A 26,797-nucleotide genomic window follows, 5' to 3' on the forward strand; every position below is an offset into this window, starting at 1 on the left:
AGGGAGTCGGGGACTCCCAGAATCTCCTCTCCAGAGAGGCTCGGGGGGCAACGGGCCCCGAGGCTGGAAGGGCTGGGCCCAGGACGGGAAGCGGCGTCCACCTTCAAGTCCCACACCCGCAGTGACGCTGGATGTTTCGGACGGGAAAACAGCACGCAGTTTTCCAGAAATGCTTGGACGCCGCCTCGTCAGAAGAGAACATAGCCTGGGTCCATCACGTCCCCAGAACCACGCCGCGCTTTAGGCCAGAAATAATAATAACTCGGCTTGTTACGTGGATGCCAGGGAATAAAAAAATCTAACCTGAACATGTAACTCTAACGGGATGTAAGGGGTGACTGAGAGATTTCACAGATGAGCTTTTAATGCGGGCTTGGGCGGGGGGTCCCCGAGCCTCTTGGTTGAACTCAGCACAGACTTGAGCTAGCAAACTCGGGGAACCACGGGAACGTTTGCTAAGCACTTGCTGTATGCATCGCCTCAGTCCACCGGAAAAACGACGCCGAGAGGCAGTTCTGTTATACACCTTTCTGTGCAGATGGGGAAGCTGAAGCCCAGAGAGGTGGAGACACCAGCCCCAGGCTGAACAGCGAAGAGGCTAAGCTGGGGCTTGAATGCAGACAGCCAGGAACCGGATGGAGCCTGCCCTCTGACCCACCACCGCCTTCCTCGGGGAAGGCTGGGAAAAAATGTTTCGTGTTCTGCAAAACTAAGTGACCGTGTCCGGCTGAGGTCACTGGCTGACGGGTGGGAGGTTGTTGATGAGGAAATGGGGAGGGGGTAAAGGCACCCCAGGAAGCACCCAGTGTCCCTTTTGCTGGGTATTTTCCTTCCTGGACTCTGGGCCTGGCTGTTTCTTGGTGAGTGTTTGTGGATTGGGGGGTTAGCGAGAGAAGGGAGACCCCAGTCCTGGTGCTAGGGGGTTGTTGGGATCCAAGGTCAGGCCTGCAGCCCAGGGTCCCTCCTGTTTGGGAGGTGCCCGGGGAAGTGTGTGGTCTGTCTACGCTCAACCCAGCCTCTGCCCTAGACTTGCCAGCTGGGCACCAAGGCTGCCAGCACCGTGTTCCCAGGGTGCCAGTTCCGCTTTGTGACTGTGGCGGGCATCTCAGCGTCTCTGCAGCTCAGTCTCCTCCCCTGGAAAGTGGGGATAACCCCCCACCCCGACAAGCTGCCGGGAAGGTTACATGGTTGGGGCCGCCACCGCTGCCGCCAGAAGGAGTCCACGTAGAGTGTCTGCCCGGCCCAGGGGAGGACTCCCCTGGCCAGAGCACGGCCGGCCGGGCGTCAGGCGGGAGGGCCCCCGGTGTCGGCCAAGGCTGGCTCCTGCCCGGCCGCCTGCCCGGACGGACGTTGGGGGAGGGAGGCCCCATCCCGCCAGACTCCTGAGTCACCGTTTCCCGGCGCTGCCAGCACCGCGGGCCGGGGGAGGGGGAGGGGGGTGACCGAGAGCTAAGATCCCAGTTGTGGACGGTTCTCGGGGTGGGACCGAGAGAAAACCCTCTGTCAGGAGCAAGTCAGATACAAGGGCGTCCTGGGGTGTCAGGGCGAGATCCTCGTACCTCCCTGGTTTACAGGCAGCAAACTCGATCCCCAAATTTCCTGAGCCCCGCCCCCCATATGCGCACATACTATACGCGCCTTCATGAACTTCTTTCTCTTTTTTTTTTTTTAAGTTAACTAATTAATGTTATTTTTGGCTGTGCTGGGTCCTCCGTGCCCCTCAGGCTTTTCTCTTGCAGTGCAGGGGCTTCTCATCGCCATGACGTTGTGTAACACAGGCTCGAGGGCGTGCGGGCTTCAGCAGTTGCGGCTCCCGGGCTCTGGGGCCCAGACTCAGTAGTTGTGTTGCAGGGGCTTAGTTGCTGCGCAGCACGTGGCACCTTCCTGGACCAGGGATCGAACCTGTGCCTCCTGCATTGGCAGGTGGCTTCTTTACCCCTGAGCCCCCAAGGAAGACCTTCTTTCTGTCTCTTGAATTTGTAGATTCAAGAGACTGAGACTCAGGGTTCCAGCCTCAGGGACTTTGCACTTGTTCTTCCCTCTGCCTCAAACACTCCAAGGGACTGGCTCGACCCCTGGTCAGGGAACTAGGATCTTGCATGCTGCGTGGTGCAGCCGGGGAAAAAAAAAAAAAAGCCATACAGTGGGCCGTGGTAAGTGTCAGGAAGGAAGAATCAGGCACAGGTGGTTGGAGCCAGGATGCCAGAGGGAGTGGCCTCCATGTCGGTTGGGTGGGGAAGAAAGGTCTCTTTCAGAAAGTGGTGCCACAGAGTTTGAAGGAAGTTAGCCTGGGGCCATGTGAGTATCTGGGGAAAGAATTTTAAGCCATGGGAATAGCAGGTGCAAAGGCCCTGAGTCAGAACATGGCTGGCAGCACCAAGGAGCAGCAAGGAGGCCAGTGTGGCTGGAGCAAAACAGGCGTGAGGGGAGGAGGTCAGTGAGGGGCTGGGGTGGGCAGGTGAGCAGGCCATGGCGAGGATTTGGCTTTTGCTCCGAGGGAGGGGGGAGCCCCAGGAGGGTCCTGAACAGAAAGGGCAGCAGAAGTGGGGTGACATGGTCAGATTCCAGGTAGATTTAGGGGGAGAGCTGGCCTGTCTCCGAGACACATTAGGGAGAAGGCTAGGGAGAGAGGGGTGCCCGGAAAATGCTTGAGTTGGGATCAGACAGGCAGGCAGGGTCCCCCTGTGTCCCTCCTGTCCTGATGAGAGGCCCAAGCACTGGACCAGGACCCCACCCTACAAGGGATCCGGGCTTTCAGGGTCAAGCTCGAATCTGTGTTGGGCAGCGGGCAGCTTCTCACTGGTCGGCATTTCCCCAGGCGGGGGATGATCCTAATTCTCCTTACCTTCTCTTTCATGATCAGGAGGCTAACCAGGGCCTTGGTCGGGTCTGGGAGGTGGCTCGGTGGAGGGGCCTTTCAGAGCCTTGCAGCGGGGAGAGGTGATGCAGAAACCATAAGCGTGGGATAGAAGAGGCCTGTAGCCAGCTCAGCACCGCCACCTCCCCAGACACATACACAGACACACACGCAGAGACTTCGTGTCTTATCCCTCTGGCCCTGGCTGCCCCCACCCCCAACACGATCAGGACCATGGGATCCTGTCCAGAGCCTCGGCCAGTGAGTCAGCAGGAATCACCCCAGACGGGAGCCAGTGCCCTGGTGCCCAGACCAAAAACCACACCTGACCTGTCCAGCTGGGCAGGAACAGGGACCAAGTGGGCGGAAGAACCCCCCCGGGCAGGATAGCTGGGGGGGAGACGGTGAGCTAAGACCCCCAGACCCAACCCAGCTTTCGGCCGCCTGCCCCCGAGGGTTCCCAGCGGGGTCTAAGTGATGGTTTGAGGAGGGTCTTGGCTGCTCTGTCCAGCGCCGCTGAGGCCGGAGGGAGGCTGTCTCCGCTGCCTTGTGTGGGGCTGTCGTGGTGCATCCTGTCCCTCTCGATGCACTGTCTGTGTTCTACTGTGTGTTGCAATCTGTTCCAGGGCCTTCCGTCCTCTGTGTTCTTATTGTTTGCTTAGTCAGGCAACAGATGTATATTGGGCACCTACTGTGTGTATGGATGTGAGAGTTGGACTACAAAGAAAGCTGAGCGCTGAAGAATTGATGCTTTTGAACTGTGGTGTTGGAGAAGACTCTTGAGAGCCCCTTGGACTGCAAGGAGATCCAACCCGTCCATCCTAAAGGAGACCAGTCCTGGGTGTTCATTGGAAGGACTGATGTTGAGGCTGAAACTCCAATACTTGTCACCTGATGCGAAGAGGTGACTCATTTGAAAAGACCCTGATGCTGGGAAAGACTGAGGGCAGGAGGAGAAGGGGACGACAGAGGATGAGATGGTTGGATGGCATCACTGACTCGATGGACATGAGTTTGGGTGAACTCCGGGAGTTGGTGATGGACAGGGAGGCCTGGCGTGCTGCGGTTCTCGGGGTCACAAAGAGTCGGACACGACAGAGCAGCTGAACTGAACTGAACTATGTGCCAAGCAGTGTTCTAGGTTCTTGAGTTACAACTTTGAATAAAGCAAGATCCTGCCTGAAGGAGTTCATAAAGAGACTTGTTATTTGTTCGCTAAGCTGTGTCCGACTCTTTGCGACCCCATGGACTGTAGCCCGCTAGGCCCCTCTTGTCCATGAGATCTCCCAAGCAAGAATACTGGAGTGGATTGCCATTTCCTTCTCCGGGGGATCTTCCCAACCCAGGGATCAAACCTGAAATCCTGCATTGGCAGGTAGATTCGTTACCACTGAGCCACCAGGGAAGCCCTTATAATACTAGACTGATTTTAGGCAAGAATACTGGAGCAGGTTGCCATTTCCTTCTCCAGGGGATCTTCCTGACCCCGGGGTTGAACCCACATGTCCTGCACTGGCGGGCGGCTTCTTGGTCACTGAGCCTGGGGACAAACGAAAGAGCCGCGTCAGGTTGGGTGAGAGGAGTGGAGAGAAGTGGGAGACCAGTGACGTCATTGTAAACCAGAGCTGAGTGCGGAGGGGCCGCCTCAGCCGTGGGCTGGAGCACGGGCCGGACTGGCCTCACAGAGAGGGTGCCGTTGGAGCAGAGACCTGATGGGGCTGAGAGACCTGATGGGGCTGAGGGAGGGGGGCCCCCTAGCTATCTGAGGCTCAGGAAGAGGATTCCAGGTGGAGGGAACAGCAAGTGCAAAGGCCCCAAGGCAGGACCGTGGCCGAAGTGTTCCGGAAACGGCCAGGAGGCCAGTGTGGCTAGAGCAGATAACCAAGGGAATGTTAGGAGAGACTAGGTGGGAGAACAAGTCTTCCATGCATTTCAAGCAATTTAAGGATTTCCAAGAATATTTTTGCTTTCTCCAACAGATTTATAGCAGCAAACCCCCACCGTTGGAGATGCATCTGCCGGTATTCTGGGCCAAGCCTTTGCTGTTTGGGGCCTGATCCTGCCAAATGGTCTTCCTGCTGCCTCCCAAGCTGGACCAGCTGTAACAGGGCCTGGGACTGGTTCATCCCTTCCTTCACTCCTTCCTTCATCCCTTCCCTCATGTATCCCTTCATTCCACCAGCATTTACTGAGCTGGAATAGTGAGGAGGGAGACAGATGCTATCCCCACCCCGAGATGCTCAGAAGTCCCAACGGAGAATCCCAGAAAAAGCTGCAAGCACAGGCTGCCTGTGAAGAGGGAAGTAACACCCACCCTAACCATAGCAGTGAGTCCCTGGGGCCCATCCATTTTCTGAGCCTTTACTGGAATCAGCTCATTCATTCTTACAGCAACTCTGATTGTCCCCACACAATCAGAGTAGGGAAGTCTGGGGAAGTCACAGACTTCACAGCTGGGGAAGTCAAGGCGCAGGGGCATAAGGAGGAGGATGGGCAGAACCAGGCTTTGTCCTTGGGTACTAGGTTCTAACCCTGCCCTCCCAAGGCATCCCACTGGTCATCAGGTGTAGGGAGAGGGGCCTTATTGTCCAGTTCATCCTGTTGTTAGGTGTGAAAGAAAATGTTGCAATAATAATTAGTTAGATTATTAATACGATTATTAATTAATAATAAGAGGTTGCAAGCACAGCGTGGGTATCCACTGTGAGAGGAGGAGAGGGCAGGGATGGCTGTGGGGTGATGTCACATGGGCAGGCTGGGGGCCATCGGAGAGGCTTCCGGGTAGAGGCCGATGCCAGGCCGGGGGGAACAGGAGCGACAGAGCCCTCGTGGTGCTGGTGGAAGCCTGGATCCGCTGGGGTGCCCTTGAATAGCAGGTGCCTGTGTGAGTGCGTGGGGGGTGTGTCCAGGTGTGGTGTTGTGTATTTCTATCTGTGCATCTGTCTTGTGTGCCTTCTTTGGGGCTGTTTGTGCTTCTGTCAATGGCACCCCGCTCCAGCACTCTTGCCTGGAAAATCCCACGGCCAGAGGAGCCTGGTGGGCTGCAGTCCATGGGGTCACGACTGAGCGACTTCACTTTCACTTTTCACTTTCATGCATTGGAGAAGGAAATGGCAACCTACTCCAGTGTTCTTGCCTGGAGAATCCCAGGGACAGGGGAGCCTGGTGGGCTGCCGTCTCTGGGGTCGCACAGAGTCCGACACGACTGAAGCCACTGAGCAGCAGCAGCAGCAGTACTTCTGTCATTGTGGGTCTGACTTGATCTGAGGGCCCCCAGTGTTTGATCTCTGTCTGTCAGCTGAGGCCAGAGGGGAGCTTGCTGTGTGTCCAAGAGAAGTTCCAGGCCCCTCTGTGTTCAATTCTCCAGGGCCCGGCCTAGGGAAGGACACATGTGGTGGAGGCCTGGGACTGCCTGAGGAGAGCCAGACCAGGACAGGGGAGGCACTGTCCTGCCTGCAAAAGTCATTGCTCACCCCCACCTCCACCCCACCCGTCTCCTGGCGTCTGTCAGGACCTTAATGGATAAAACATCCTGCCAGTGCTCAGGCCCTGCCCTCCATCCTGAGACCAGCGCCAGCTATGGGCGAGTGGCTCTGGGCACCCGTGGGTGGAGGGGCTGGTGTCAGAGTTGGTCTACTGAATCCCAGAATGTGGCAGCTCTCAGCAGGCCAGGGGCATTATGGAAGACTTCCTGGAGGAGGTGGTGGGGCTGGAAACTGCTGGTCTGGGAGTCAGACACCTGGGTTCAAACTAGACCCCTCAAGATCAGTGACTGTCATCTTGGTCACATCTGTGTTCCCAGCTCCCACTTCGGAGCCTGGTACACAGGAAGCACTCAATAAATTTTTATAAAATGAAAGAACAGAAAGCAATACCTCTAGAGAGCGTCTTCCCTATGTAAGAACTGTGAACAGCCCTAAGCTATGCTATGTCAGTCGCTCAGTTGTGTCTGACTTTTTGCAGCCCCATGGACTGTAGCCTGCCAGAGTCCTCTGTCTATGAAAATCTCCAGGCAAGAATACTGGAGTGGGGTGCCATTTCCTTCTCCAGGGGATCTTCCCAACTGAGGGGTCAAACTCGGGTCTCTTGCATTTCAGGTGGATTCTTTATTATCTGAGCCATCAAGGAAGTCCGAACAACGCTACGAGGTCCATTTTAGTACTGTCTCCCATTGTATATATGAGGAATCAGGCACAGAGAGGTTAAATCTTTTGCTCAAGGTCACACAGCTGACAAGTGACAACTCTGGGTTCAAACCCAGGCATTTCTGCAAAGCCTGGTGTGCGTCACTCGAAGGGGTCAGCGTCTGCCTCTCTCCTGGGATTGTGAAGGCCACAGAAGCGGAGCTTGTCTGTTTAATCCCTGCTTGTATATTTCGCCCTGGCACATAGTAGGTGCTCAACAAATATTTCTGGACTAAAGGAAAACAGCCCTGTCTCTCTGAGTCCTCAGAGAAGTCAGTTCTCTTTGAGCCCCAGTTTCCTCATCTGCGGGACGGGGCAGTTTAGATGCTGGGAATCCGGGTTCTCCCAGAGCCGTGTCTGGGTGGGTAGAGACTGCCCTGCAGCCTCTCCAACCCTGGACCCCAGGGGTGACCACGCTGGTGGCCCCAGACTTGGCAACTCACCCCAGCAGGCAGGTGGAGGGGCTGGGTCTCTGGGCCCGACCCAGGGCTGAGAACCTTCCAGGTCCGAACAGGATAGGACCTGAGCTCATACGTCCGGCCGCCTAACAGGTCTGAGTTTCCACTGGGTTAAGCAATGCCCCACCGCACCCCCAAGAAAGGAGATCGGAGCCCTGTTAAGTGGAACAGCTGCTGAGTGCAGGGTCCATCCTCTGAAACCTGGCCACTGACCCCAAGAGGTGGGGCGGCAGGGCTGTGCCCATTTTACAGATGGGGAAGCTGAGCTTCTCAGAGGGCCAGCTGCTCACCCAAGATTCCAGAGCCCAGATCCTCCTGTTTCAGGCCCTGTCCTCTGCCTAACCCTTCAAAAGAGGGAAAAGCATGAGAAGGCTCCCCCGAGAGCCGGGGGGGGCGTGGTGGGGGCCGATGCCCCTGCAGATAGCAGGGAGGGCAGGCTCCACCCTCTTTAAAGGCCCCTGGTCTTTTGTGACCCAGGAGCAGCTCAGCCTAATGTTCAGCTGAGAAAACTGAGGCCCACCTTGCTCTGTGCAGTGAGCACCCCTCTTGCCTCCTCATCACCCGGGCCTCCCCATCCCTCAGACATCCTCCCCTCCCCCGTTTCCTCCCCACTTGGACGCTCCTCTTCTTCCAGGTTTCAGTCCAAACCTCCCCTCCTCAGAGCGCCCTGCAACTGACCTCACTCTGAAGTCCCTTTCATTTGTCACCCTTATCATGTCTGAATCACTGGGTTGGTTTCTTCCCTAGCTTGTTAATTCTGTCTTCTCAGTGGAAGATCATCCCCCGAGAGCTGGCGTCTGTCTCATTCTGCTACATCTCCAGACCCAGCCGAGGGCCTGACAAATCCATATCTGCTGAACAAGTGTTTTTCAATGAATTTGGACCTGGCTGAATGCCTGATAGGTTTTCAGCCAAGGCTGTAGTGACATTCGATGGTCCAGGGAGGGATGACTTGGAAGAACAGGGAAAGCATACACGTCAGGGCTCTGGTCTTGCTTGCTGTGTGACCTTGGGCAAACGCCCTGCCCTCTCTGAGTCTGGACGGCCACTGTCCCAGCTGGAATAAAGGATGATCAGAAACTGCCCCCTGGGTGGCTAGGAAGCCTCGTAAACTGTGAAAATTGGAACTGGGCTGCCCTCAGCAGGTGCCCACATGCTCCCCGCCCCAGCACCCCGAGCTTCCCCAGCTGGCCAGGGTCAGTGGAGAGGCAGCCCGCCAGACTGTGTGTGTGCTTGGAAGGAAAACGTGAATTGGCTGCTCTCTCAGGCCAGGGCACAGGTCCGCCTGCCCTGGGTCACAGAGCTCAGACGGGGAGCCGGCAGGATGGGGAGCAGGCACCCCGGGGCCTCCAAAACCATCCGTGGTCGTGGGCGTTGGGGGGACTTGAAGGGCCTGAGGGTGACGGAGCGGGAGCAGGTGCGGGAGCAGGTGTCCACTCTCGGCATCGCTGGGGGTGGGGGCGGGCAGTGCCCTCACGGCTGCCCAGAACCGGCCTGGCTGGTCGGACACCTGTCCTCTGATGCTTTTGTCGGGAGCCATCACAGACATGAGCCAGGCTGGGGGTGGGGTGGGGGGATGGGGAGGAGGGAGGTGGGGCCTGAGGGTTGCATAAGAAGGGGCTGGGGGAGGGGGACCTGGCGGAGCACCCCAGCCCTGCTCCTTCAGGCTGGGATGCCCGGCAAGTCGAATCACTCCTCTGAGCCTCTGTTTCCTCATCCATAACGTGGGGCTGAAACTCCTCTGTGCGCAGCATCTGTGCCTGAAAGTCTCCCAGGCACATGTGAGGGTTGGGGGTGGGGGGCCCTGAGGAATGCTCTGGGGCCTCAGCCTGCCCACCCCCTAACAGACTTTATCATTGTTTCACTGAAGAAAAGGTTCCTGGGCATCTACTGGGGACACAGGAGTGGGTGGGACCCATGAGGACCCTGTCCATGGGGAGAAGAAGGCAGAAGACCCACAGGCAAAAAGAATGAGCCAGAAAATTGCAGGAACCTCCCTGACAGTCCAGTGATTAAGGCTCTGAGTGTCCACTGCAGGGGGCATGGGTTCGATCCCTGGTCAGGGAACTGAGATTCCCTGCAAGCCACACGCTGGGGCCCAAAAGCCCTCCAGACAGTGACACAGGCAATGAAGAATTAAAGGAAGGCGGTGTTAGAGGGTGACGAGGTGGGGGCTGCTTTAGATGGGGATCGGGGAGGCCTCTCTGAGGAGGTGACCAGGGCGCAGGGGTGGCTTGGAGGAGGAGCAGCTCCAGAAGGGCTGGTGGGCTCCAGCTGGCCGGCCCCGCGGTGGGGCAAAGGGCCTGAGATGCGGCGAGAGCTCAGAGCTGCTTAGCCTTTGCAGAGGAGCTGCCGGGAGGCCCCTGTGTGAGGGGATCTGGCCTGAGGGGACCCTCCCGCCCTGTTCCCAGGGGTCGAGGCCAAGGGGCAGGGCAGGGGCCAAGCTGGAGGAAGTGGGGCCAAGACCCCCGGCGGGTAGCCTCTCGGGGGACTGCCAATATCCAGAGTGCCGGTGACAAGACCCAGTCCCAGGCGGCAGGAGGTGGGGGCCTGGGCCTCCATAAACAGCCACGGCTCGTAAAGCTGATCAAAGCTGCGGGCCTGTCCTAGCCCGGGCAACTTCCTGTAGGGCCCGGAGCCGCCCAGCTTGTGGGAAGCAGCCTCTCTGGCTTGCTCAAGGGTCTCTGTGTGGTGGAGGACGGGTCCCGAGCTGGTCCTGGCCTCATTGTCCCCACTCTCCTCATCTGTGGGGCTCAGTGGAACCTCTGGGCAGCCTGTTTCATTCTGCGTCTTTGACAAGAGCTCAGCCCCTGGAACCGAGGATCTGGGAGTCCGAGCCCCAGTCCTGCCACTGTGTGACCTCGGGCAGTGAACCCCCCGCCCCCACCCTGACAATTCAGTCCTCAGGTTTCAAATGGGGTTAATGGTAATATCTGGGCTTCCCGGGTGGCACAGTGGTAAAGAATCTGTCTGCAATGCAAGAGGCTCAAGAGACACAGGTTGGGCTCAGTCCCTGGGTTGGGAATATCCCCTGGAGAAGGGAACGGCCTCCCACTCCAAGACTCTTGCCTAGAGAATTCCACGGACAGAGGAGTCTAGCGGGCTACAGTCCACGGAGTCACAGAGTCAGACACGACTGAGCAGTCCACGGAGTCGCAGAGTCAGACACGACTGAGCAACTGAACACGCACACACGCAGTGATATTAGCTGCTTCAACATCCTAGAGCCCGAAGTTTAATGATGTAATTTATAATGAGAGTTTCTTGCTCATCTAAAGATGACTGTAACGATCCTCAGGCACCCCAGCGGAGCAGCTGTATCCCAGGGAGCAGGTTGGACTGAGGTTTGTGGGGCAGAAAGTGAGGGTCTGAACCCCTCCACTGCTCCTCCTGCACGGGTCTGGGCAAGGGGAGGCCCCAGAGGCGAGGATTCCCAGCTTGTCTGGGCCACACCCCGCACCCTGAGAGAAGCAGCACTTCCCAGGCCTCGGGCAGGGCCTCCTGGGGCCTGGCCTGGCTCTGGAATCTCAGGCGTCTCACCAGCTCTCTGAGGCTCTGTTTCCTCAGCAGACAAAGAGGAATGAAAATCCCCTGGAGGATGAAAACAGACCCAGGGTTCTGCCATGTCTCCCCAGCTCCCCTCCCGGTCCGGCCAGATCCCTGCCTGCCAGGATTATCACAGTGACCTCATCCGAGGCTCCCTGCATCCCACATCATCCCCTTGCATTCCCTTTCATCCCCCTGAATCCCTCCCGCATCCCCCTACAGTCCACCCTCTGCCAGAGAACCTGGGTCAGACCACATCCTTCCTCTGCTCAGAACCCTCTGGGGCCCCCACTCAGCACAGAAAGCACCCCCACCCCACGCAACCCACAGGCCCAGCCTGGCCTCCCCCACCCTCCCCTTCATTCTCGTCCAGTCTCACCACATAAAACTACTGAAGCCTGTGCTCAGACTGCCCTTATCAGTTTCTAACACGCTGTATAAAATACCGATTTATGTGGTCTGTCTGCCCCGTGAGCATGTCAGCTCCATGAGGGCAGGGTTGTTTTTTTTTTTTTTCTGTTTTGCTCCCAGTTATATCCCCTGTTCCTAAAAACAAACGGTTAATAAGTGTTTGTGGAATGCGTGAATGGATCCTTGCTCAGCTCTGAGAGGCAGGCGCTATTGTTATTTCGATTTTATGAAGGAGGAAAGTGAAATTGAGCAAGACAGGAAGTGGGTGAGTTGCCCAAGATCTCAGACAGCTGGAGTTGGGGTGATAATAATAATAATAACCCAGCTAAGACATAATTGAGCTGCTACTATGTGCCAGGCACTGGGATATTGGAATAGAGGCAGAAGGTGAAAGCCAGGCACATGGGAAGTGCTTTATGTGGGACGACTCTTGGAATCCTCAGTGGGACTCTCTGTAGTAGGGATGGTTAAACCCACTTTACAGATGAGGAAACCGAGGCTCAGAGGGATTAAGTAGCAGGTCTCTAACAACAATAGAGACAATAACCCGTTTACCAAGCTCTGCTCTGGGCACTGGCTTCATATCCGGGATCCTTCACCTGTACCACGCCTTCTATTATACTTTACCACAAAGAAACCCACTTCTGAGAAATGCGGTGATTTGGCACTGGTTGTAAGTCGGAATGAGAGTTTGGGCCCATTTCCCAGGTTCTTCTGTCCCAGGACATGCCTGGCACTGGGAGATGGAGACGCCCAAATACAGAAACCCATTACACGTTCAGTGCCTCAGAGCCTCCCTGGTGCCTTAGTCTCCCTGTCTCTTTAGGGTCTGTCCCTAGTTGGGACCCCGTTTTCTTAGGAGGGGACTGGAGACGTGGTAGCAACTCTGCTGTGTGACCCAGGGCAAGTGGCTGTCCCTCTCTGAGGTGCCAGCCTCGACTGACTGCATGGAGTCACAGTTTGCTGACAAGGGGGTTCTGGGCTGGGAAGGAGTGAGGACTCATCTTCCAAGGCCGGGCAGCGGGGAGCACCTGTTTTCAGGAGGTAACAGCCACCTTCACCCCTGCGCCAGACCCATTCCCGTCCCACGCGCCCCCTGTTAGAGCTCTGCAAGCCCCCAAGGGGTGGGTGCAGCCCTGACCTCCTGGCCCATCTGCCACTATTCTGAGAGCCTTAAAAAAAACCTGTTTTTTAATTTATTTATTATTTTTGGCCACCCTGGGTCTTCACTGATGCGTGGGCTTTCCGTATGGTGAGCGGGGGCTCCAGTTGCAGCGCTTGGGCTTCTCATTTCAGTGGCTTCTCTGTTTGCGGCCCTTGGGTTCTAGGGTGCAGGGACTCAGTAGCTGTGGTTCACAGGCATAGGCATGTGGAATCTTCACAGAGCAGGGATCAAACCTGTGTCCCCTGCATCGGCAGGTGGATTCTTAACCACTGGACCACCAGAGAAGTCCCTGGCTGTCTTTTCTCAGTGGGAAAGAGAAGTGATTAATCAGGGCACACGCTCCAGCCACCCCTCTACCCACGCCAGTCAGCATCCCTATCTTTCTTGAATGTGCGTCCTTCTACCTTCTCCCGTGGCATGAAATCAGTGGCTGCCCCCCTCCACCCCCATGATCCGTTCTCCTGACATTCAGTCCCTGTGATTCAGGGCTCTGCCTCTTGTGCAAATTGAGTACCAGTTGGGAAGTGAGGTGCAGAGAGGTACCCTGCTGTGGTTCCTGAGCCCAAGGAAGCTAGAGCATCTTTCGCAGAGGGCTGCAGGGATCTTTCCGAAGGCCTCCCCGTCATGACCTCGCCTGGGGTGACGATGGCTCAGTGGGTGGGGCACACTCTGGGTGCCCGGTCCCCTGTCTTACAGGAGGAGGAGCTCGCTTCGGGCCACAGCCACCTGCCTGGGGTCACATGGCCCGGAGGTGGCAGAGCTCTGTGACTGCAGAGCGGGAGCCTGAGGCCCCAAGAGGGGAAGGACCTTGCCCAAGGTCACCCAGGCCCTGTTAGGGTCTAGATTCCCCACTGAGGCTGAGCCAGAGCTGCTGGAGGCGCTGGAATCCCAGGCTAAGCTTTCCCACGGCCCTGGGATGGGGGTGGGGGGACTGCCTGGCATTTCCTGTTTGGGCAGGACCTGAGTGGGGAGACTTCCCGTGGCCCTCCCTGCTCTCAGGAAATAATCCGGACCAGGGGCCTGGCCCCTGTCTTCCCCAGGATGCAGTGAGGGGCAAAGGCTGGGAGGGGGCTCCTGCGTTCCAGGCCTTCTCTCCCTCACTGTCTGTGTGTCCCATTCCTGTCTGCCCCCCACCCCCACCCCATCACTCCACCCCCGAGTCTCTGCATCCTTGGGAGTCCCCATCCTTATTATCCAATGAACAGATTCAGCAAAAGTCCCAGGCCCTCAGGAGTCCCAAGGCCATGACCCCAGAGGATCACTTCCCCCTTTCTGAGCCTCAGTTTCCTCCTCTGTTAAATGGAGTCATTGTGGGGATGGAATCAGAAATGCTACCTCAGCACTTTGGGAACTCCGCTGCCCGGAGGGAGGGCGTCATCAAGGTCCTGACACTGACCTGGCACCCGGTTTCCCAGACGGAGAGCTGAGGTCGAGGAGGTCAGGAGACCCATGTGAGGACACAGCCAGCCGAGGCTGCTCCAGTGCCCTTTCCCGAGAGGGCCACAGTGTCAGATGCTCTGAGTCCAAGCCTTGGGCCTGCCATTGCCTGCCCCTGTGGCTTCGGGCAGGCCACCCAGCCCCGCTGAGGCTCAGTTTTCTCTTCAGCAAAATGGGAGGAACAAACCTGGTGGTGGGACTTAATGGGCTAATGAAGCGTGGAAGCCACCAATGGTGCAGCCTGGCACCCACAGCGTCTCCTTCTGGAGAGGGGGCTGTGCCAGGGCATCTTAGCCCCGTCTGGGGGGCAGGGAGGGTTCCTAGATGGGAAGAGTCGAGAATGCAGCTGGGCTTGCCGGGGCAGTGAGGACTCTGTGAGAGAAGGACCCGGGTCCGCTGCGTCTGGGCCCTGCTTGCTGCTGCCGCTGCTCTCTGTTCCCAACCTGGCGGGGCCTCTGCTGCTTCGCTCCCCATGCTCACGGTGCTGCTCTCTGGCCACAGGGGCCCCCTTCTGCTCCTCCCTCCTCCAGCTCACTGCAGCCTCAGTGTTTTGCACCTTCACGTCTCTCCCTGGATCACCTTTTCCCGGTGTTTTTCCACCAGCAGACGTTTTATTTTTAGGTTCTATCATTAGAATCTAAAACCGGACCTTGAATATTTTAGGCATTTAATAAATATTAGGTCCACGAATAAATGACTGGATTTTGATTTTTGATCTCATACAAGAGTCTTTGTGTTTTAATAGACCCGTTCAACCCATTTACATTTATTGTTTACGGGGCTGTGTTTGTGTCATCCTGAACTTTGTTTTCTGTTGACTGAATGATTGCATGAATGAGTGAAGGAATGAAGCAGAGAAAATTCTAAGTTGCTGGGGTGGGCTGAAATTGGGGCTTCTTCAATTTACCCTGGGTCATCCAGGGTAGAATGGACGTGGAACTGACCCCAGGTGACTCACTCTTGTAATCATTTATTCCACTGCCCGCGGCCCCCAGACAAGGGCTTATCTTCCGTCTCTCCCAGGCTTCCCTCCTCTCTTCCCTCCACCTCCCCCCAGGACATCCCAGGGTTTCGGTTCTGGGTTCTGGAGCCAGATCTGTGTGCCCATCTCAGGTCCCCCATTCACAGGGGGCATGGCCTTGGCTTACCTGCCTGAGTCTTCCTTTCCCCACCTGTAAAATAGGGGTCCCGGTATCAGCTTTCCACGGCGACGGTTGTTGGAAGGATTAAATGAAAGAACTTGGGTCAAAGGGCTCAGCACAGCACCTGGCTTACTGTAAGCGCTCAGCACGCCTGAGGTTTTATTATTTTGTTACCGTACCTCAGTTTCCTTCCATTGTGAATGAGGCGGCCTGTCATTTCCTTCTAAGCACTCAGGGTCCTGCCTTCACGTGCAGAGCTGGAGGGCTGTTGTGTCTGCCCTCTTGTCTCTGTCTCCCTCAGCCCGAAGGTCATCTTCCAGGACTTGAGGGGGTCCCCAGAGGCCTGACCCACCCCCAGGAGACAATGCAAGTTATAAAGAGCGGTTCATTCCTTCCCTGTGGCCACACCAGCGTCATCCCATCACACAGATGAGGAAACCGAGACTCACTGGCTCATTTAATCACCAGAAGTGCCCTGAGCACCCCCTGTGCTCACAGCCGAGTGGGAAATACAGGGAGAATACAACTCACGGTGACCTAGAGCCTCGGTGACCTAATTGGGAAGGAAATCCAGGGAAGAGGGGGCACACGTCCATGTGTGGCTGGTTTGCTTCGCTGTACAGCAGAGACTAACACAACATTGTTAAGCAACTATACTGCAAAAAAAGAGAAAAGAAAGCTTTAGATCAAGTGCCTCGCCCAGCCCTCTAAAAGGCTCCCGGAGAGTGATCCGACACCCCTGTCTGTTGTCAGGGGGACTGTTCCCTTTCCGCAAAAGGAGAAAGCCAGGCCAGAGAGGGCCATCTCGTGCGGAGCCACCAGCTTCCCAGGGTGGGGCAGGCTTCCTGCCTTTGCCGGGCTGCTGCCCCTGCTGGGAAGGGAATAGTCTTCCTCGCGGTCGCGGAGATCCGGCTCCGTGTTCAGGGCGTCACTTCCTCAGGGACCCTTCCGGGCTGGAAGGGCAGGTCCGCAGCCCAGGGCTTCCTCTTGTTTAATGTGTGTGCGTGCCTCTCACTCCCACGGCTCTCCCGGCGGAGCGAGTAGTGGGCGTGCTTCCCCGGGGGGCTCTCCCAGCCCTGGGGGTCCAGCCACCTGCAGCAGGTGTGTGGCCGCTCCCCCAGCTGCCGTGTTTGCAGGATGACCGCGTGGATGACCGGCATCCTCTCTAGAACGTCAGCTCCGCGAGGACGGGCATCTTTGGCTGTTCCCTTCACCAGTGGGTCCCGGTTGCCCGGCACATACTAGGTGCTCAACAACTATCTGTGGAGAGAAGGCAGGAAGGAAGGAGAGAAGGGAGGGAGGGAGGGAGGAGGGAGGGGTTGCAGTCCGTGTGTCCAGCTTTTCATCTGTTCGTTCAGCAAGTACTTATGGAGCGCCAGCTGTATGCGGTGCCGACAGCACAGGTTCCTGCCCTCAGGGTGAAGACTCTCTGGTCACTGAGCAACTGTGACGTCAACTGGTAAAGGGGAGGAAAGATGGAGCCAGACGGGCTGCCGGGAGGAGGGGTCAGCCGACAAGGCAGGGGCAGGCCCGGGGCTCCCCGCCCCGCTCTCCCCCTGATGCCAGATGCTGGGCTGTCGTAACTGCGGGCAGCCCAGGTTGCCAAACGCCACCACAGCTGCGTCACTGAGAGCCTGGGGGGGCCCAGAGGCTGGGGGGGGGCAGCCCCCTTACCCAGGCTGGTTTCAGCCCCCAGGTCAGCCAGAGCTGGGTCAAAGGTCAGCCCCGTATCCACGCTGAGTCACTCTCTGCAGTGGAGCCGCGTGGCTACGTGCTGCTGTGGTTTGTTTTCAGCTTGCACCAGGAGTTCAGGAACGAGGCGTGAGCATCCGTATCCCCACCTCCAAGAGAGAAACGAAACACGCCGAGGCCCGGGGAGACCTCAGGGCCTCCCCCACACCCTCCCTCCAAAGGGGCCTTCCTCCTGAGCTGGGCCTTCAGGACCCTGTGTGTGATGTCACAGTGTTACCTTGCTGACCTCTGTGTGTCCCTGGGCAGGTCACTTAATCTCTCTGTAAGGTGGGGGTGATAAGAGTCCCTGCCCTGGAGGCCTGGTGGGAATAAATGAGCTGTCTGTCTGTGTCAGGCTCCCACGAGGGCCTGGTACACAGTAGGTACCACGTAAGCGCCGGCTGTGGCCCTTACTGTCCTGAGCCTCCAGAAGAGGGGACAGAGCGCCATCGCTGGTGTGAGGGTTGCTCGAGGTGGGGCCAGTGGCCACGTCAGCAGCTGACTGTGGCATGGTGGCGCTCAGGTGTTCCGGTTCATTCCGTTCCCCTTCCTGCTGGGTTCGCCTTTCCCACCAGCTCTGAGAACCCGGAGTCACCCTGCCCCAGCCCCAGGCCTGGAGACTGAAGGATGGGTCTGTGGAGCAAATGAAGGGGGCTCAGGTTCCTCATCTGTGCAGTGGGTCTTGCAGGCCCAAAGAATGAGCAAGTGCCTGAGGACAGTGGGCGCTTTGGGAACCCGTCTGTATCTCTTCCCCTCCCAGCTGTCCTCCTTTCCCCCTCCCCTGGGGGACGGCCCGGACCCCGCCCACCTCAGAACAGGCGTTCTGCCCACAGACCCGGGCTCCCCACCGACTCATCTGTTCATTCATACCTTCACCCCGTCAGTAATTTGTTTTTTTAACTTTTTGGCCGCACCCCACAGGATGCGGGATCTTAACTCCCCGACCAGAAGCTCCCCTGCATTGGAAACACGAGTCTCAACTACTAGACCACCAGGGAAGTCCCTCAACAACTTTTTTGAGCACCTACTAAGCTCCAGTCTGCAGGGATACGGAAATGAAGAAAACAGGCAAAAATCTCTGTAGATACTCTGTTAGTAGAGACAGCCATCAGAGATAGTGTGAGTCAAGCTAAGATTCTTATGGGCCCAGGTTGTTGAGGCTGCGTTGCCAGGGGAGGCCCTGCCTGCCTCAGTCTGGGCACTTGGGGAAGGCTGTGCTTTCAGACCAGAGGATGTAGCCAGGTGAAGAGTGGGGGCGGGAGAGGGGAATGTCCCAGGGGCCAGGACTGGCCCCTGCAGGAGGTGCGGGAGTGGGCATGGCAATTCGGGGACCCACCTCTGGCTTGGCCTGGATGGGGGGAGGGAGAGGGAGGGCAGGGGGGAGCTGGAAAAGGCCTGACCTGACTTAGGTTTTACCGTCGCTCCGGCCACAGCGTGGAGCCGGGACTGGGGGAGCATAGTGGCCGGAGGCGGGCAGATGGGAGGGGAGCCTGGAGTCCTGTCTGCCTGTCAGAGAACAGGAGGGAGGTCAAGTAACCCCGGAAATAGGCCCAGGATGTGGCAGCTGAGGATTCCTCCCTTCTTCTGGGGACCTGGATCAGGCATCAGCATCACCTCCAGCATCACCTCCAGCATCACCTCCAACATCACCACCAAGACAACACTTGGGCAGTGGCCCTTGGCCGTTGCACGGCTCACTCCTGTGTCTGGCCAGGCACTTCCGAGATGGGGCCTCCCCGCAGTTCCAAGTGGCGTGACGTCCCACGAGGCTGTTCACAGCACATTTAGCACCAGCCCAAGATGGAGATCAGAGAAGGCAATGGCACCCCACTCCAGTACTCTTGCCTGGAAAATCCCATGGATGGAGGAGCCTGGTGGGCTGCAGTCCATGGGGTCGCTGAGGGTCGGACATGACTGAGCGACTTCACTTTCACTTTTCACTTTCATGCATTGGAGAAGGAAATGGCAACCCACTCCAGTGTTCTTGCCTGGAGAATCCCAGGGATGGGGGAGCCTGGTGGGCTGCCATCTATGGGGTCGCACAGAGTCGGACATGACTGAAGCGACTTAGCAGCAGCAGCACCAAGATGGAGATAGCCCAGTGGTACATCACCGGTCACCCGTCAAAACCACCAGATCCATCCAGAAAGCAGAGGGAGGGGCTGGATGGTGAAGGATTTTGGAGCACAGGCCTGGGAGGGAGCCCGCCTGCCGGGGTCTGAGTCCCACCTCTGCCAGGCACAGCTGTGTGGCACATGGCGCCTTGACACGCCATGCCTCAGTTTCCCCATCTACAAAATGGGGATTAGAGCCTCCTGATAGGATCGCTTCATCTTTCTGACGCATTCATTAATCCATGTAAAGCATCTGGAACCGTGCCCAGCACACAGTAAATCCTCTGGAAACCTTTGCTACCATTATTATTGTGAACATTATGGTTATTATTCCTCGGCAAAGTGAAAGTCACTCAGTCGTGTCCAACTCTTTGCGACACCATGGACTGTAGCCCACCAGGCTCCTCTGTCCATGGAATTCTCCAGACAATAATACTGGAGTGGGTTGCCATGCCCTCCTCCAGGGGATCTTCCTCACCCAGGGATTGAACCTGGGTCTCCCGCATTGCAGACAGATTTTTTGCCGTCTAGTGGTAGAAATATGGATTAATCCAAGGGAGAAGAGGCAGGCCCAAATATAAAGTGGGCTGCCAGTTGTAGAAAAAGGCAAGAAGAACAACTAGATTGTGTGCGTAGACGCTCGCAGCCTCTCAGGAGACCCGAGACTCTGCAAACACTGGGTTTGTGCAGGGGGTGCGGGCTCGCGGGCAGCGGAGAGCCACCCTGACTTTTCACTCCGTGCTTTGCACCCTCTGTGCTGAGTTCCGTGTGTGTTTTCCTCTGTGCGCTTGCATGTATATTCAAAACCAAACATGCCAGAAAGCAGTTCCTTGAGAGGCTCCCTCCACGAAGGCCCCGGCGCCCCCACCACCCCACCCACCCCCACGTCCTGGTCTGTGTGTGGCCCAGTGTCGCCTGGTTTTCAGAGCTCTAGGCCTTGGAGCAGGTCCGAACTGGAGTGCCCTGCAAGAAACGGGGCTCCTCAGAGACCCCCAGAGCGGCCTTGGCTCTGGGTGGTGCAGGGTGTGGGGGCTGGAGGGGGTGGTCCCAACCCGCTGATGAGAACTCCAAACGCTCCCAGCCCCGGGGCTGCTAATCGCTTCCAGATTGGCCAGGTCAGGGCCAGGGCCCCCGCCGCCCGGCTCCATAAACAGCCCGTCGCTCCAGATGGCGGCTGGCTCCAGCCTGGCGAGCAGGTTCACGGGGGACTGGGGGGCCGCAGCAGGTGGAGGACCCCCGCCCGCCTCGTCTCGGGGCAGGGAGGCCCCGCCCGCCCGCCCCGCTGCCGCCTTCCCGGCTGCCTAGAGGCAGCACGCCGGGCCAGGAGTGGGAGTTCAACCCATTCCTCAGAGGAGAGAAACCGAGGCCCTGAAGGGGCCAAGGACGGTCCCAGCTTGGTGGTGGACAGAGACGTGAGGATCTGGGGCTGGGCCTCCTGGGTCTGCTCGGCTCTGTGAGTCCGACGCACAGTGGGGCTGCAGTAAAGACCCAAGTGAGGAAATGGGAAGAAGAGAGGGAAGGAGGGAGGCACTCTGGCCCCCTGGGTTCAAATTCTGACTCTGACTTTTAGTCCCCGAGGGAACCAATTATTTCTGCCTTCCGAGCCTCAGTTTTTTCATCTGTGAAATGGGGATGGCCAGAGCGCTGACCTTGGCAATTGCTTGAACAGGGACCTGGCTCTTGGGGACCGCAGGGCAGTATGGGCTGTGTACGTTGCAGGCACTCTGCTCTGTCTCTCTCTCTCCCTGAGCCTCCTTCAAGTCCTGCTTCCCCCCCCGCCCCCACCGCCCCACACCCCCACCAGAGAGCATGGTGGCCTCCTCCAGGAAGCCTCCCTCTTCTTCGACTCAGACCTCTCCCTGTCTGCAATGCGGGAGACCCAGGTTCAAGGTCAGGTACTGAGCCCTTCCTGTGGCCCTCCCCAGCTCCACGGCATGCCTGGTACCTGGCTGTTTGCCCCTCTGGCAGGTGAGGACATCGAGGGTCAGGAGGGACCTGTGCTGTTGCCCCAGCCCTTGCCCCTGCAGGTGGAGAAACGGGGGCACAGCAAGGGGCTCACTGCCAGGAAACAGCAGAACCGGGTGTTCTGGAGGCTTCGCCGGGCTCAAAGTCAGGAAGCCTGGCCGCTTCCTGCCACCTGTTGGCACAGGAGCTGAGGACCCAGGCCTGCTGGCCCCAGGTGGGTCCTGGGTCATGCTCCCCAAAGAAAGGGGTGTGTGTGGAGCCCTGGCCTGACGGTCTGCCCCACCGCCGCCTGGAGCCCAGGCTGGCCCCGATGTCCCTCGGGTGGCTGGGCAGAGGCCTTGCCCGCTGCCCAGGGACACAGCTCCTAGAGGGCCAAGCCCCCTAGTTTTTCCCATCTTAATCCTGGTATCCATCAGAAAACACCCCGAGTATAGCTTTGTTGAAAGAGGAGGCATAAGATCCATCATATATAAGCCAGGCCAGGCACAATTCTCCACAGTTAACTTAGGGTAACTTCTTTTTTCATTTAATTTTTTGCCTGTGCCACACAGCATGTGGGATCTTAGTTCCCCACCCAGGGGGAACTGCAATGGAAGCGTAGAATCCTGACCCCTGGGCCTCCGGGAATCGCCCAGGGTAACTTCTTTAACAATCTGGGGGAGGCACCCTTATAATTTCCATTTTACCGAGGAGGCTCAGAGAGGTGGAGTACCTTGCCCAAGTGCACACAGCTAGAGCTGGGCTTTGCACCCAGGTCTTTTAGGGCCAACACACACGCTCTCTACCACCGTTCCCCCTCCCAGGGCAGCAGTGAGCCCAAAATGAGCTCGGTGGACACCAGGCACATAGTAGGTGCTTTCCCCCGGCCCCGCCCCCCTCTCCATCATCACCTGATGCCTGGATTCACATTTTGGCCCGGCCTGGAGGTCAGCGGCCCGTTCTGCCTCGTGCTGGAGGAATGTTCGCGGTGGCCGCGGCCGGGGTCCGAGAAGAAAGGCGGCCTTGTGGGCGAAAGGTGAGCTGCTGGGTGGGCGCGGGGCTGTTTACCCAGAGCTGGGCGTGTGGCTCGGGGTGGCGCCGCTGTCAGCCGCGCCGGCTGCCCCGGGCCTGTGCTGGCCTCCAGATGTGAGCTGGCTCCAGCCGGCCGGGGCCCCCCCACCCCGTGCACAGAGGGGCTTTATCAAAAGCGGCTGTGAGGAGGCCCGGGAGGCCGCCTGGCTCCAGCCTGCTGGCTCCACGCCCCGGGCCTGCAGAAGCCCGGCGAGTGGGCTGGGGCTGCGGTGCCCAGGGCTGCCTCTGCCCTCCCGCCAGCTCCTCTGCTCTGCTCAGGGCCTCCGGGGGCCCAGATGGAGGGTTACAGCCCCCTTGTTCCAGGAAACTGAAGCTCCGGGAGCAGTCTGGAGGGGTGGCAATGCAAGAAGACTTCTTTTAATTTTCTGCATCCCTGGGGCGAGAGGTAACCGACAGAAAACAAAGCACAAAACTCAGTTCAAGTCAAGCGGGGCTAAGGGAGTAGCGAAGTGAGGACACTCGTGGGAAGGATAAATTGCAGGTTCAGGATGGCGGTTCCTGTGAGCCAGGAAGAACATTCTCTCACTGGGTCCCAGTTCTCTCCATATTTTCTTTCTTGGGTTGGGTGGTAGGGATGCTATTCTTTATATTTTCTTTGTTCGCCTGAACTATTTTGTATTCATAAAAAATAATAACTGAAGGGAAAAAGGAAGAGAAAAAGCCAAGTCTTCTCCCTGCTTCTGACCCTCAGCCTGCCCCTGTTAAGAGTGTCTTCTGGTACTTTCCAGGGATTGTCTGAGAATCCACAAACAAATCCACATTTCTCTTCTTTCCTATTTACCTTTTGTTTTACAGATAGTATCAAGGGCTTCCCAGGTGGCTCAGTGGTAAAGAATCTGCCTGCTGTTGCGGGAGATGCAAGAGATCTCTGGGTCAGGGAGATCCCCTGGAGGACGACATGGCAACCCATTCCAGCATTCTTGCCTGGAAAATTCCACAGACGGAGGAGCCTGGTGGGCTACAGTCCATGGGGTTGCAGAGAGTCAGACACGACTGAGCACACAGTCACGACGTACATTGCAGCACTGAGCTGTTTTCACGTAACGATGACATTCCAGGAACCTCCCTGTGACCATGGGAGGTTCTTTTTTACAGCTGTGTAGTGTTCCCCCCAGGGAAGGCACTTTGGCTGTTTCTCCAGGCTCCCCGTGATGAACTCGTAGGTTGTTGCCTGTTATCACTACCACAGACCACACTGAGGTAGACCCCAACGCCATACACGTCTTCCGGGACTTAGGCAAGTGTTTTCGTGTTTTTCAGGCAAGTATTTTCTAGGTGATGAGCTCTTAGAAGAATCCTAGAGGAGTCCTATTTTCTCTTCTGAGAGTCATGCTCATCTGCCCTCCCTGAAGACTGTTTCCTTGAGTCTGCCCACCAGCAATGGTGCTGACTAGGAACCCGAGACCCAGAGCCAGTCAGCTCTTCTGTGGGGGGAGCAGGGAATGGCTTCACAAGGAGTCTCTGGTGAAAAACCAAGCCAAAACCTCCCTTTCTGGATTTTGTTTCTCTTTGACTACAAAAGAAAAACACATTCTTTTCAGAAACCTTAGAAAATAAAGAAAATTTAGGGGGAAATAAATTAGAAAAATAAAGCCTTCCTCCACTCAACCCCCACCCCCTTCCCCACGCAGCCAGCCACTGCGGGGCTGGATACAGACCAGGGTTTGGGCCCCGGTTGAGCTGGCTTCCTCTCTATCCCCACGCCTGACTTGCTGTGTGACCTCAGGCAAGTCACTCAGCCTCTCTGGGCCTTGTGTCTTCATCTGTAACTGGGGCTCCCAAGGGTGCCAGTCTTGAGAATCAAATGAGATCACGAGGGTAAACACAAAAGGCTTCATAAGCGGAGGTTGTGGCAAGTTTCCAGGACTTTTGGGGATCTTAGTTCTCTGACCAGGGATCAAACCCATGTTCCCCGCAGTGGAAGGGAGGGTCCTAACCGCTGGACCACCAGGGAAGTCCCCATTCCTTTGGGCCCACAGCCCGATGACACTCAGGACCCATGTGTCCAGACCCAGCTCCATGCCTACCCACACAGATCCCACAGCTCCGTGCTCCCTGCTCCTGCTTCCAACTAGACCTGGAACCCACGGCTGCTCCCTGACACCCACACCCACCAGCAGACCCCTCCTCACGGGTGTCCTCACTCCCTGCCTCGCTCCCTGACCATCTCCGCTCACAGGCCGACAGCGGCGATCTGCCCAGCATCCACCCCTGCCCCGAGGTACACGCGGTCACGTCTGGGGACATTTTGGTTGTCACAGCTGGCGTGGGTGGTGGCCAGGGGTGTGGCCAAACTGCCTTCCCTCTCCCGGGATGGCCCCGTGGCACAGAACAGTCCGACCCCAGCCTTTAATAGCTGAGGATGAAGACCTCGTGTGAGCTCCAAGTCATGTCTGTTCTCCGTGCTCACCTTCCACGGCTCGCTCCCAGCTCAAACGGAGAACAGCCAAAGTCCTTACTGAGGCGGGCGAGAGGCCCCGAGGGGCCCCGTGGCCACCCCGCCCTCCTGCCTTCCAGCCCTCCGCTGCAGCCGCAACCAGCTCCTCCCTCTTCCTCGGACCCTAAGGTGACCTCACACCACAGGCCTTCCCTTTGCTTTTCCCAGACTTTTAACAATCCCTCCTCCCCTCCCGACTCTCTGTCAAATGTCACCTCCTCCAGGAGGCCGCCCATCCTGATCTGCCTATTCAATATCTGCCACCCCCTGAACCTTCCTGCCTTCTTTTCCCTTGGCACTGGGTCCTGATACTTTACTGATTTGTCTGTGTCTGTTGCTCTGCCTAAAACGCAGGCTCCACAAGGGACAGACGGGGCTGGCTTCCTTACCACTGAGCCTGCGACACAGCCCCCACCAGCGCACAGCAGCTGTTCAATACAGGCTACTGGATTGACCAGTGGGCTCAGCCTCACATCAAGACGGCTCAGGACTGAAGAACTGATGCTTTTGAACTGTGGTGTTGGAGAAGACTCTTGAGAGCCCCTTGGACTGCATGGAGATCCAACCAGTCCATCCTAAAGGAAATCAACCCTGAATCTTTATTGGAAGGATGGATGCTAAAGCTGAAACTCCAATACTTTGGCCACCTGATGTGAAAAGCTGACTCACTGGAGAAGACCCTGATGCTGGTAAAGATTGAAGACAGGAGGAGAAGGGGACAGCAGAGGACGAGATGGTTGGATGGCATCACTGACTCAATGGACATGAGTTTGAGTAAGCTCCAGGAGATGGTGAAGGACAGGGAAGCCTGGCGTGTTGCAGTTCATGGAGTCACAGAGTCAGATACGACTTAGTAACTGAACAACGACAACTCAACCTCCCAAGTTTGTGGTGTCCGGGCGGCGGCTGTGGACAGAAGACCTGGAAGCTGACAGTTTGCCCCTGGAGTGGAGACCCAGAAGGAAATCCCTGAAGCCATGGGCTGGAATCTCCCATATCCCAGCATCCCTGGTTGCTGGTCCCCTCACCAGGGACAGCAGCGAAGATGGAGGGGACCCCAAAGGCAACTCCCCAACCACTGCCAGCATCTATGGGGCACCAACTGTATGCTCCACTCTAGACTAGGCAATGTAGAGATTGTACTGCAGTGAATTCACAGCCACAGGCTGTCACTTAACCGTCTCACTGTCCCCAGGGTAGGCAGGGTGACACTGGTCATCCATGTGTTCAAACATTATGAAGCACGTACTGTTACCACTGACTGTGCAACTGCACCTACCTGCCAAGAAAGATAACTCCCAGAGAGTGGATGGGGAGAAAGTCAGTGCGTTTTTCTATCAAGGCTTTCAATGATCATTGCTTGTTTACAGAAAGCATTCTTTTTGTAAATAAATAGACTTGGGGAATTCCCAAGTTCAAAAAATACAACCCCATCATCTTTGGATGCCGGGAGGAAGGGTAGGGGGCCTCGGGAGCCCCAAGGGGGCGCCTCTGGGATCAAGGAGGCTCCCAGGAGAGGGTGAGTCCTAAGCTCAGGCCCCAGGTCTTGTGGGCGGGGACTCAGAACAGGGAGGATGGTCACTGCCCAGGCCTACCCCAAGGCTCCTCCTCTGGTTGTGGGTGTCCCAAGTCCAAGTTCGCTGGTGGAGTTTATTAGAGCATCTCTTCTGTAATTCGCTGTTTCTGTCTCTCCCCAGCCCAGCCCTGCCTTGTCTGGTCTGCTACTCTGTCCCCAGGGCCTGGGGCACACAGTAGGCATTTGCAGTGGGGTGAATGGTGTCCCTTCCCCACTTCGCATCCACCGGAAGCTCAGAATGTGGCCTTATTTGGAAATGGGATGTTTGCAGATGGCATTAGTCAGGGATCGTAAGATGAGATCATACTGCACTGGAGGGAGCCCTAAAGTCAACAGCTGGTGTCCTTATGAGTAAAGGACACAGACACACAGAGGCCACATGAAGAGGGAGGCCGAGACTGCAGGGCACTGTCCACGGGCCAGACCACACTGGCAGCCCCCAGGGGCTGGAGTGGCCGGGAGGATTCTTTCCTGGAGCCTTCAGAGGGGACAAGGCCCTGCTGACACCTTGATTTCAGAATTCTCCAGAACTGTAGGAGGATGAATTTCTCTCTTTTTGTTTTTTAAATATGTGTTTGTTTATGGCTGTGCTGGGTCTTCCTGCTGCACGCGGGCTTTCCCAAGTTGCAGGGAGCTGGGGCTACTCTTTGCTGCAGAGTGCAGGTCAGCAGTTGTGGCATTCGGGCTGAGTGGGTCCGTGGCA

At 57.2% G+C, this 26,797-nt stretch overlaps 1 long non-coding RNA gene across 1 annotated transcript; it reads left to right on the forward strand.

The window, feature by feature from the left end:
- Positions 1 to 777: 777 nt before the first annotated feature.
- On the forward strand, positions 778 to 26,797 carry LOC132346984 (uncharacterized). Its single transcript, XR_009497044.1, has 3 exons — positions 778 to 860; positions 3,484 to 24,647; positions 24,873 to 26,797. It is a non-coding gene; the product is annotated as an uncharacterized lncRNA (long non-coding RNA).

The sequence above is a fragment of the Bos taurus genome, chromosome 13 (assembly GCF_002263795.3).
Source record: "Bos taurus isolate L1 Dominette 01449 registration number 42190680 breed Hereford chromosome 13, ARS-UCD2.0, whole genome shotgun sequence".
Lineage (NCBI taxonomy): Eukaryota > Metazoa > Chordata > Mammalia > Artiodactyla > Bovidae > Bos > Bos taurus.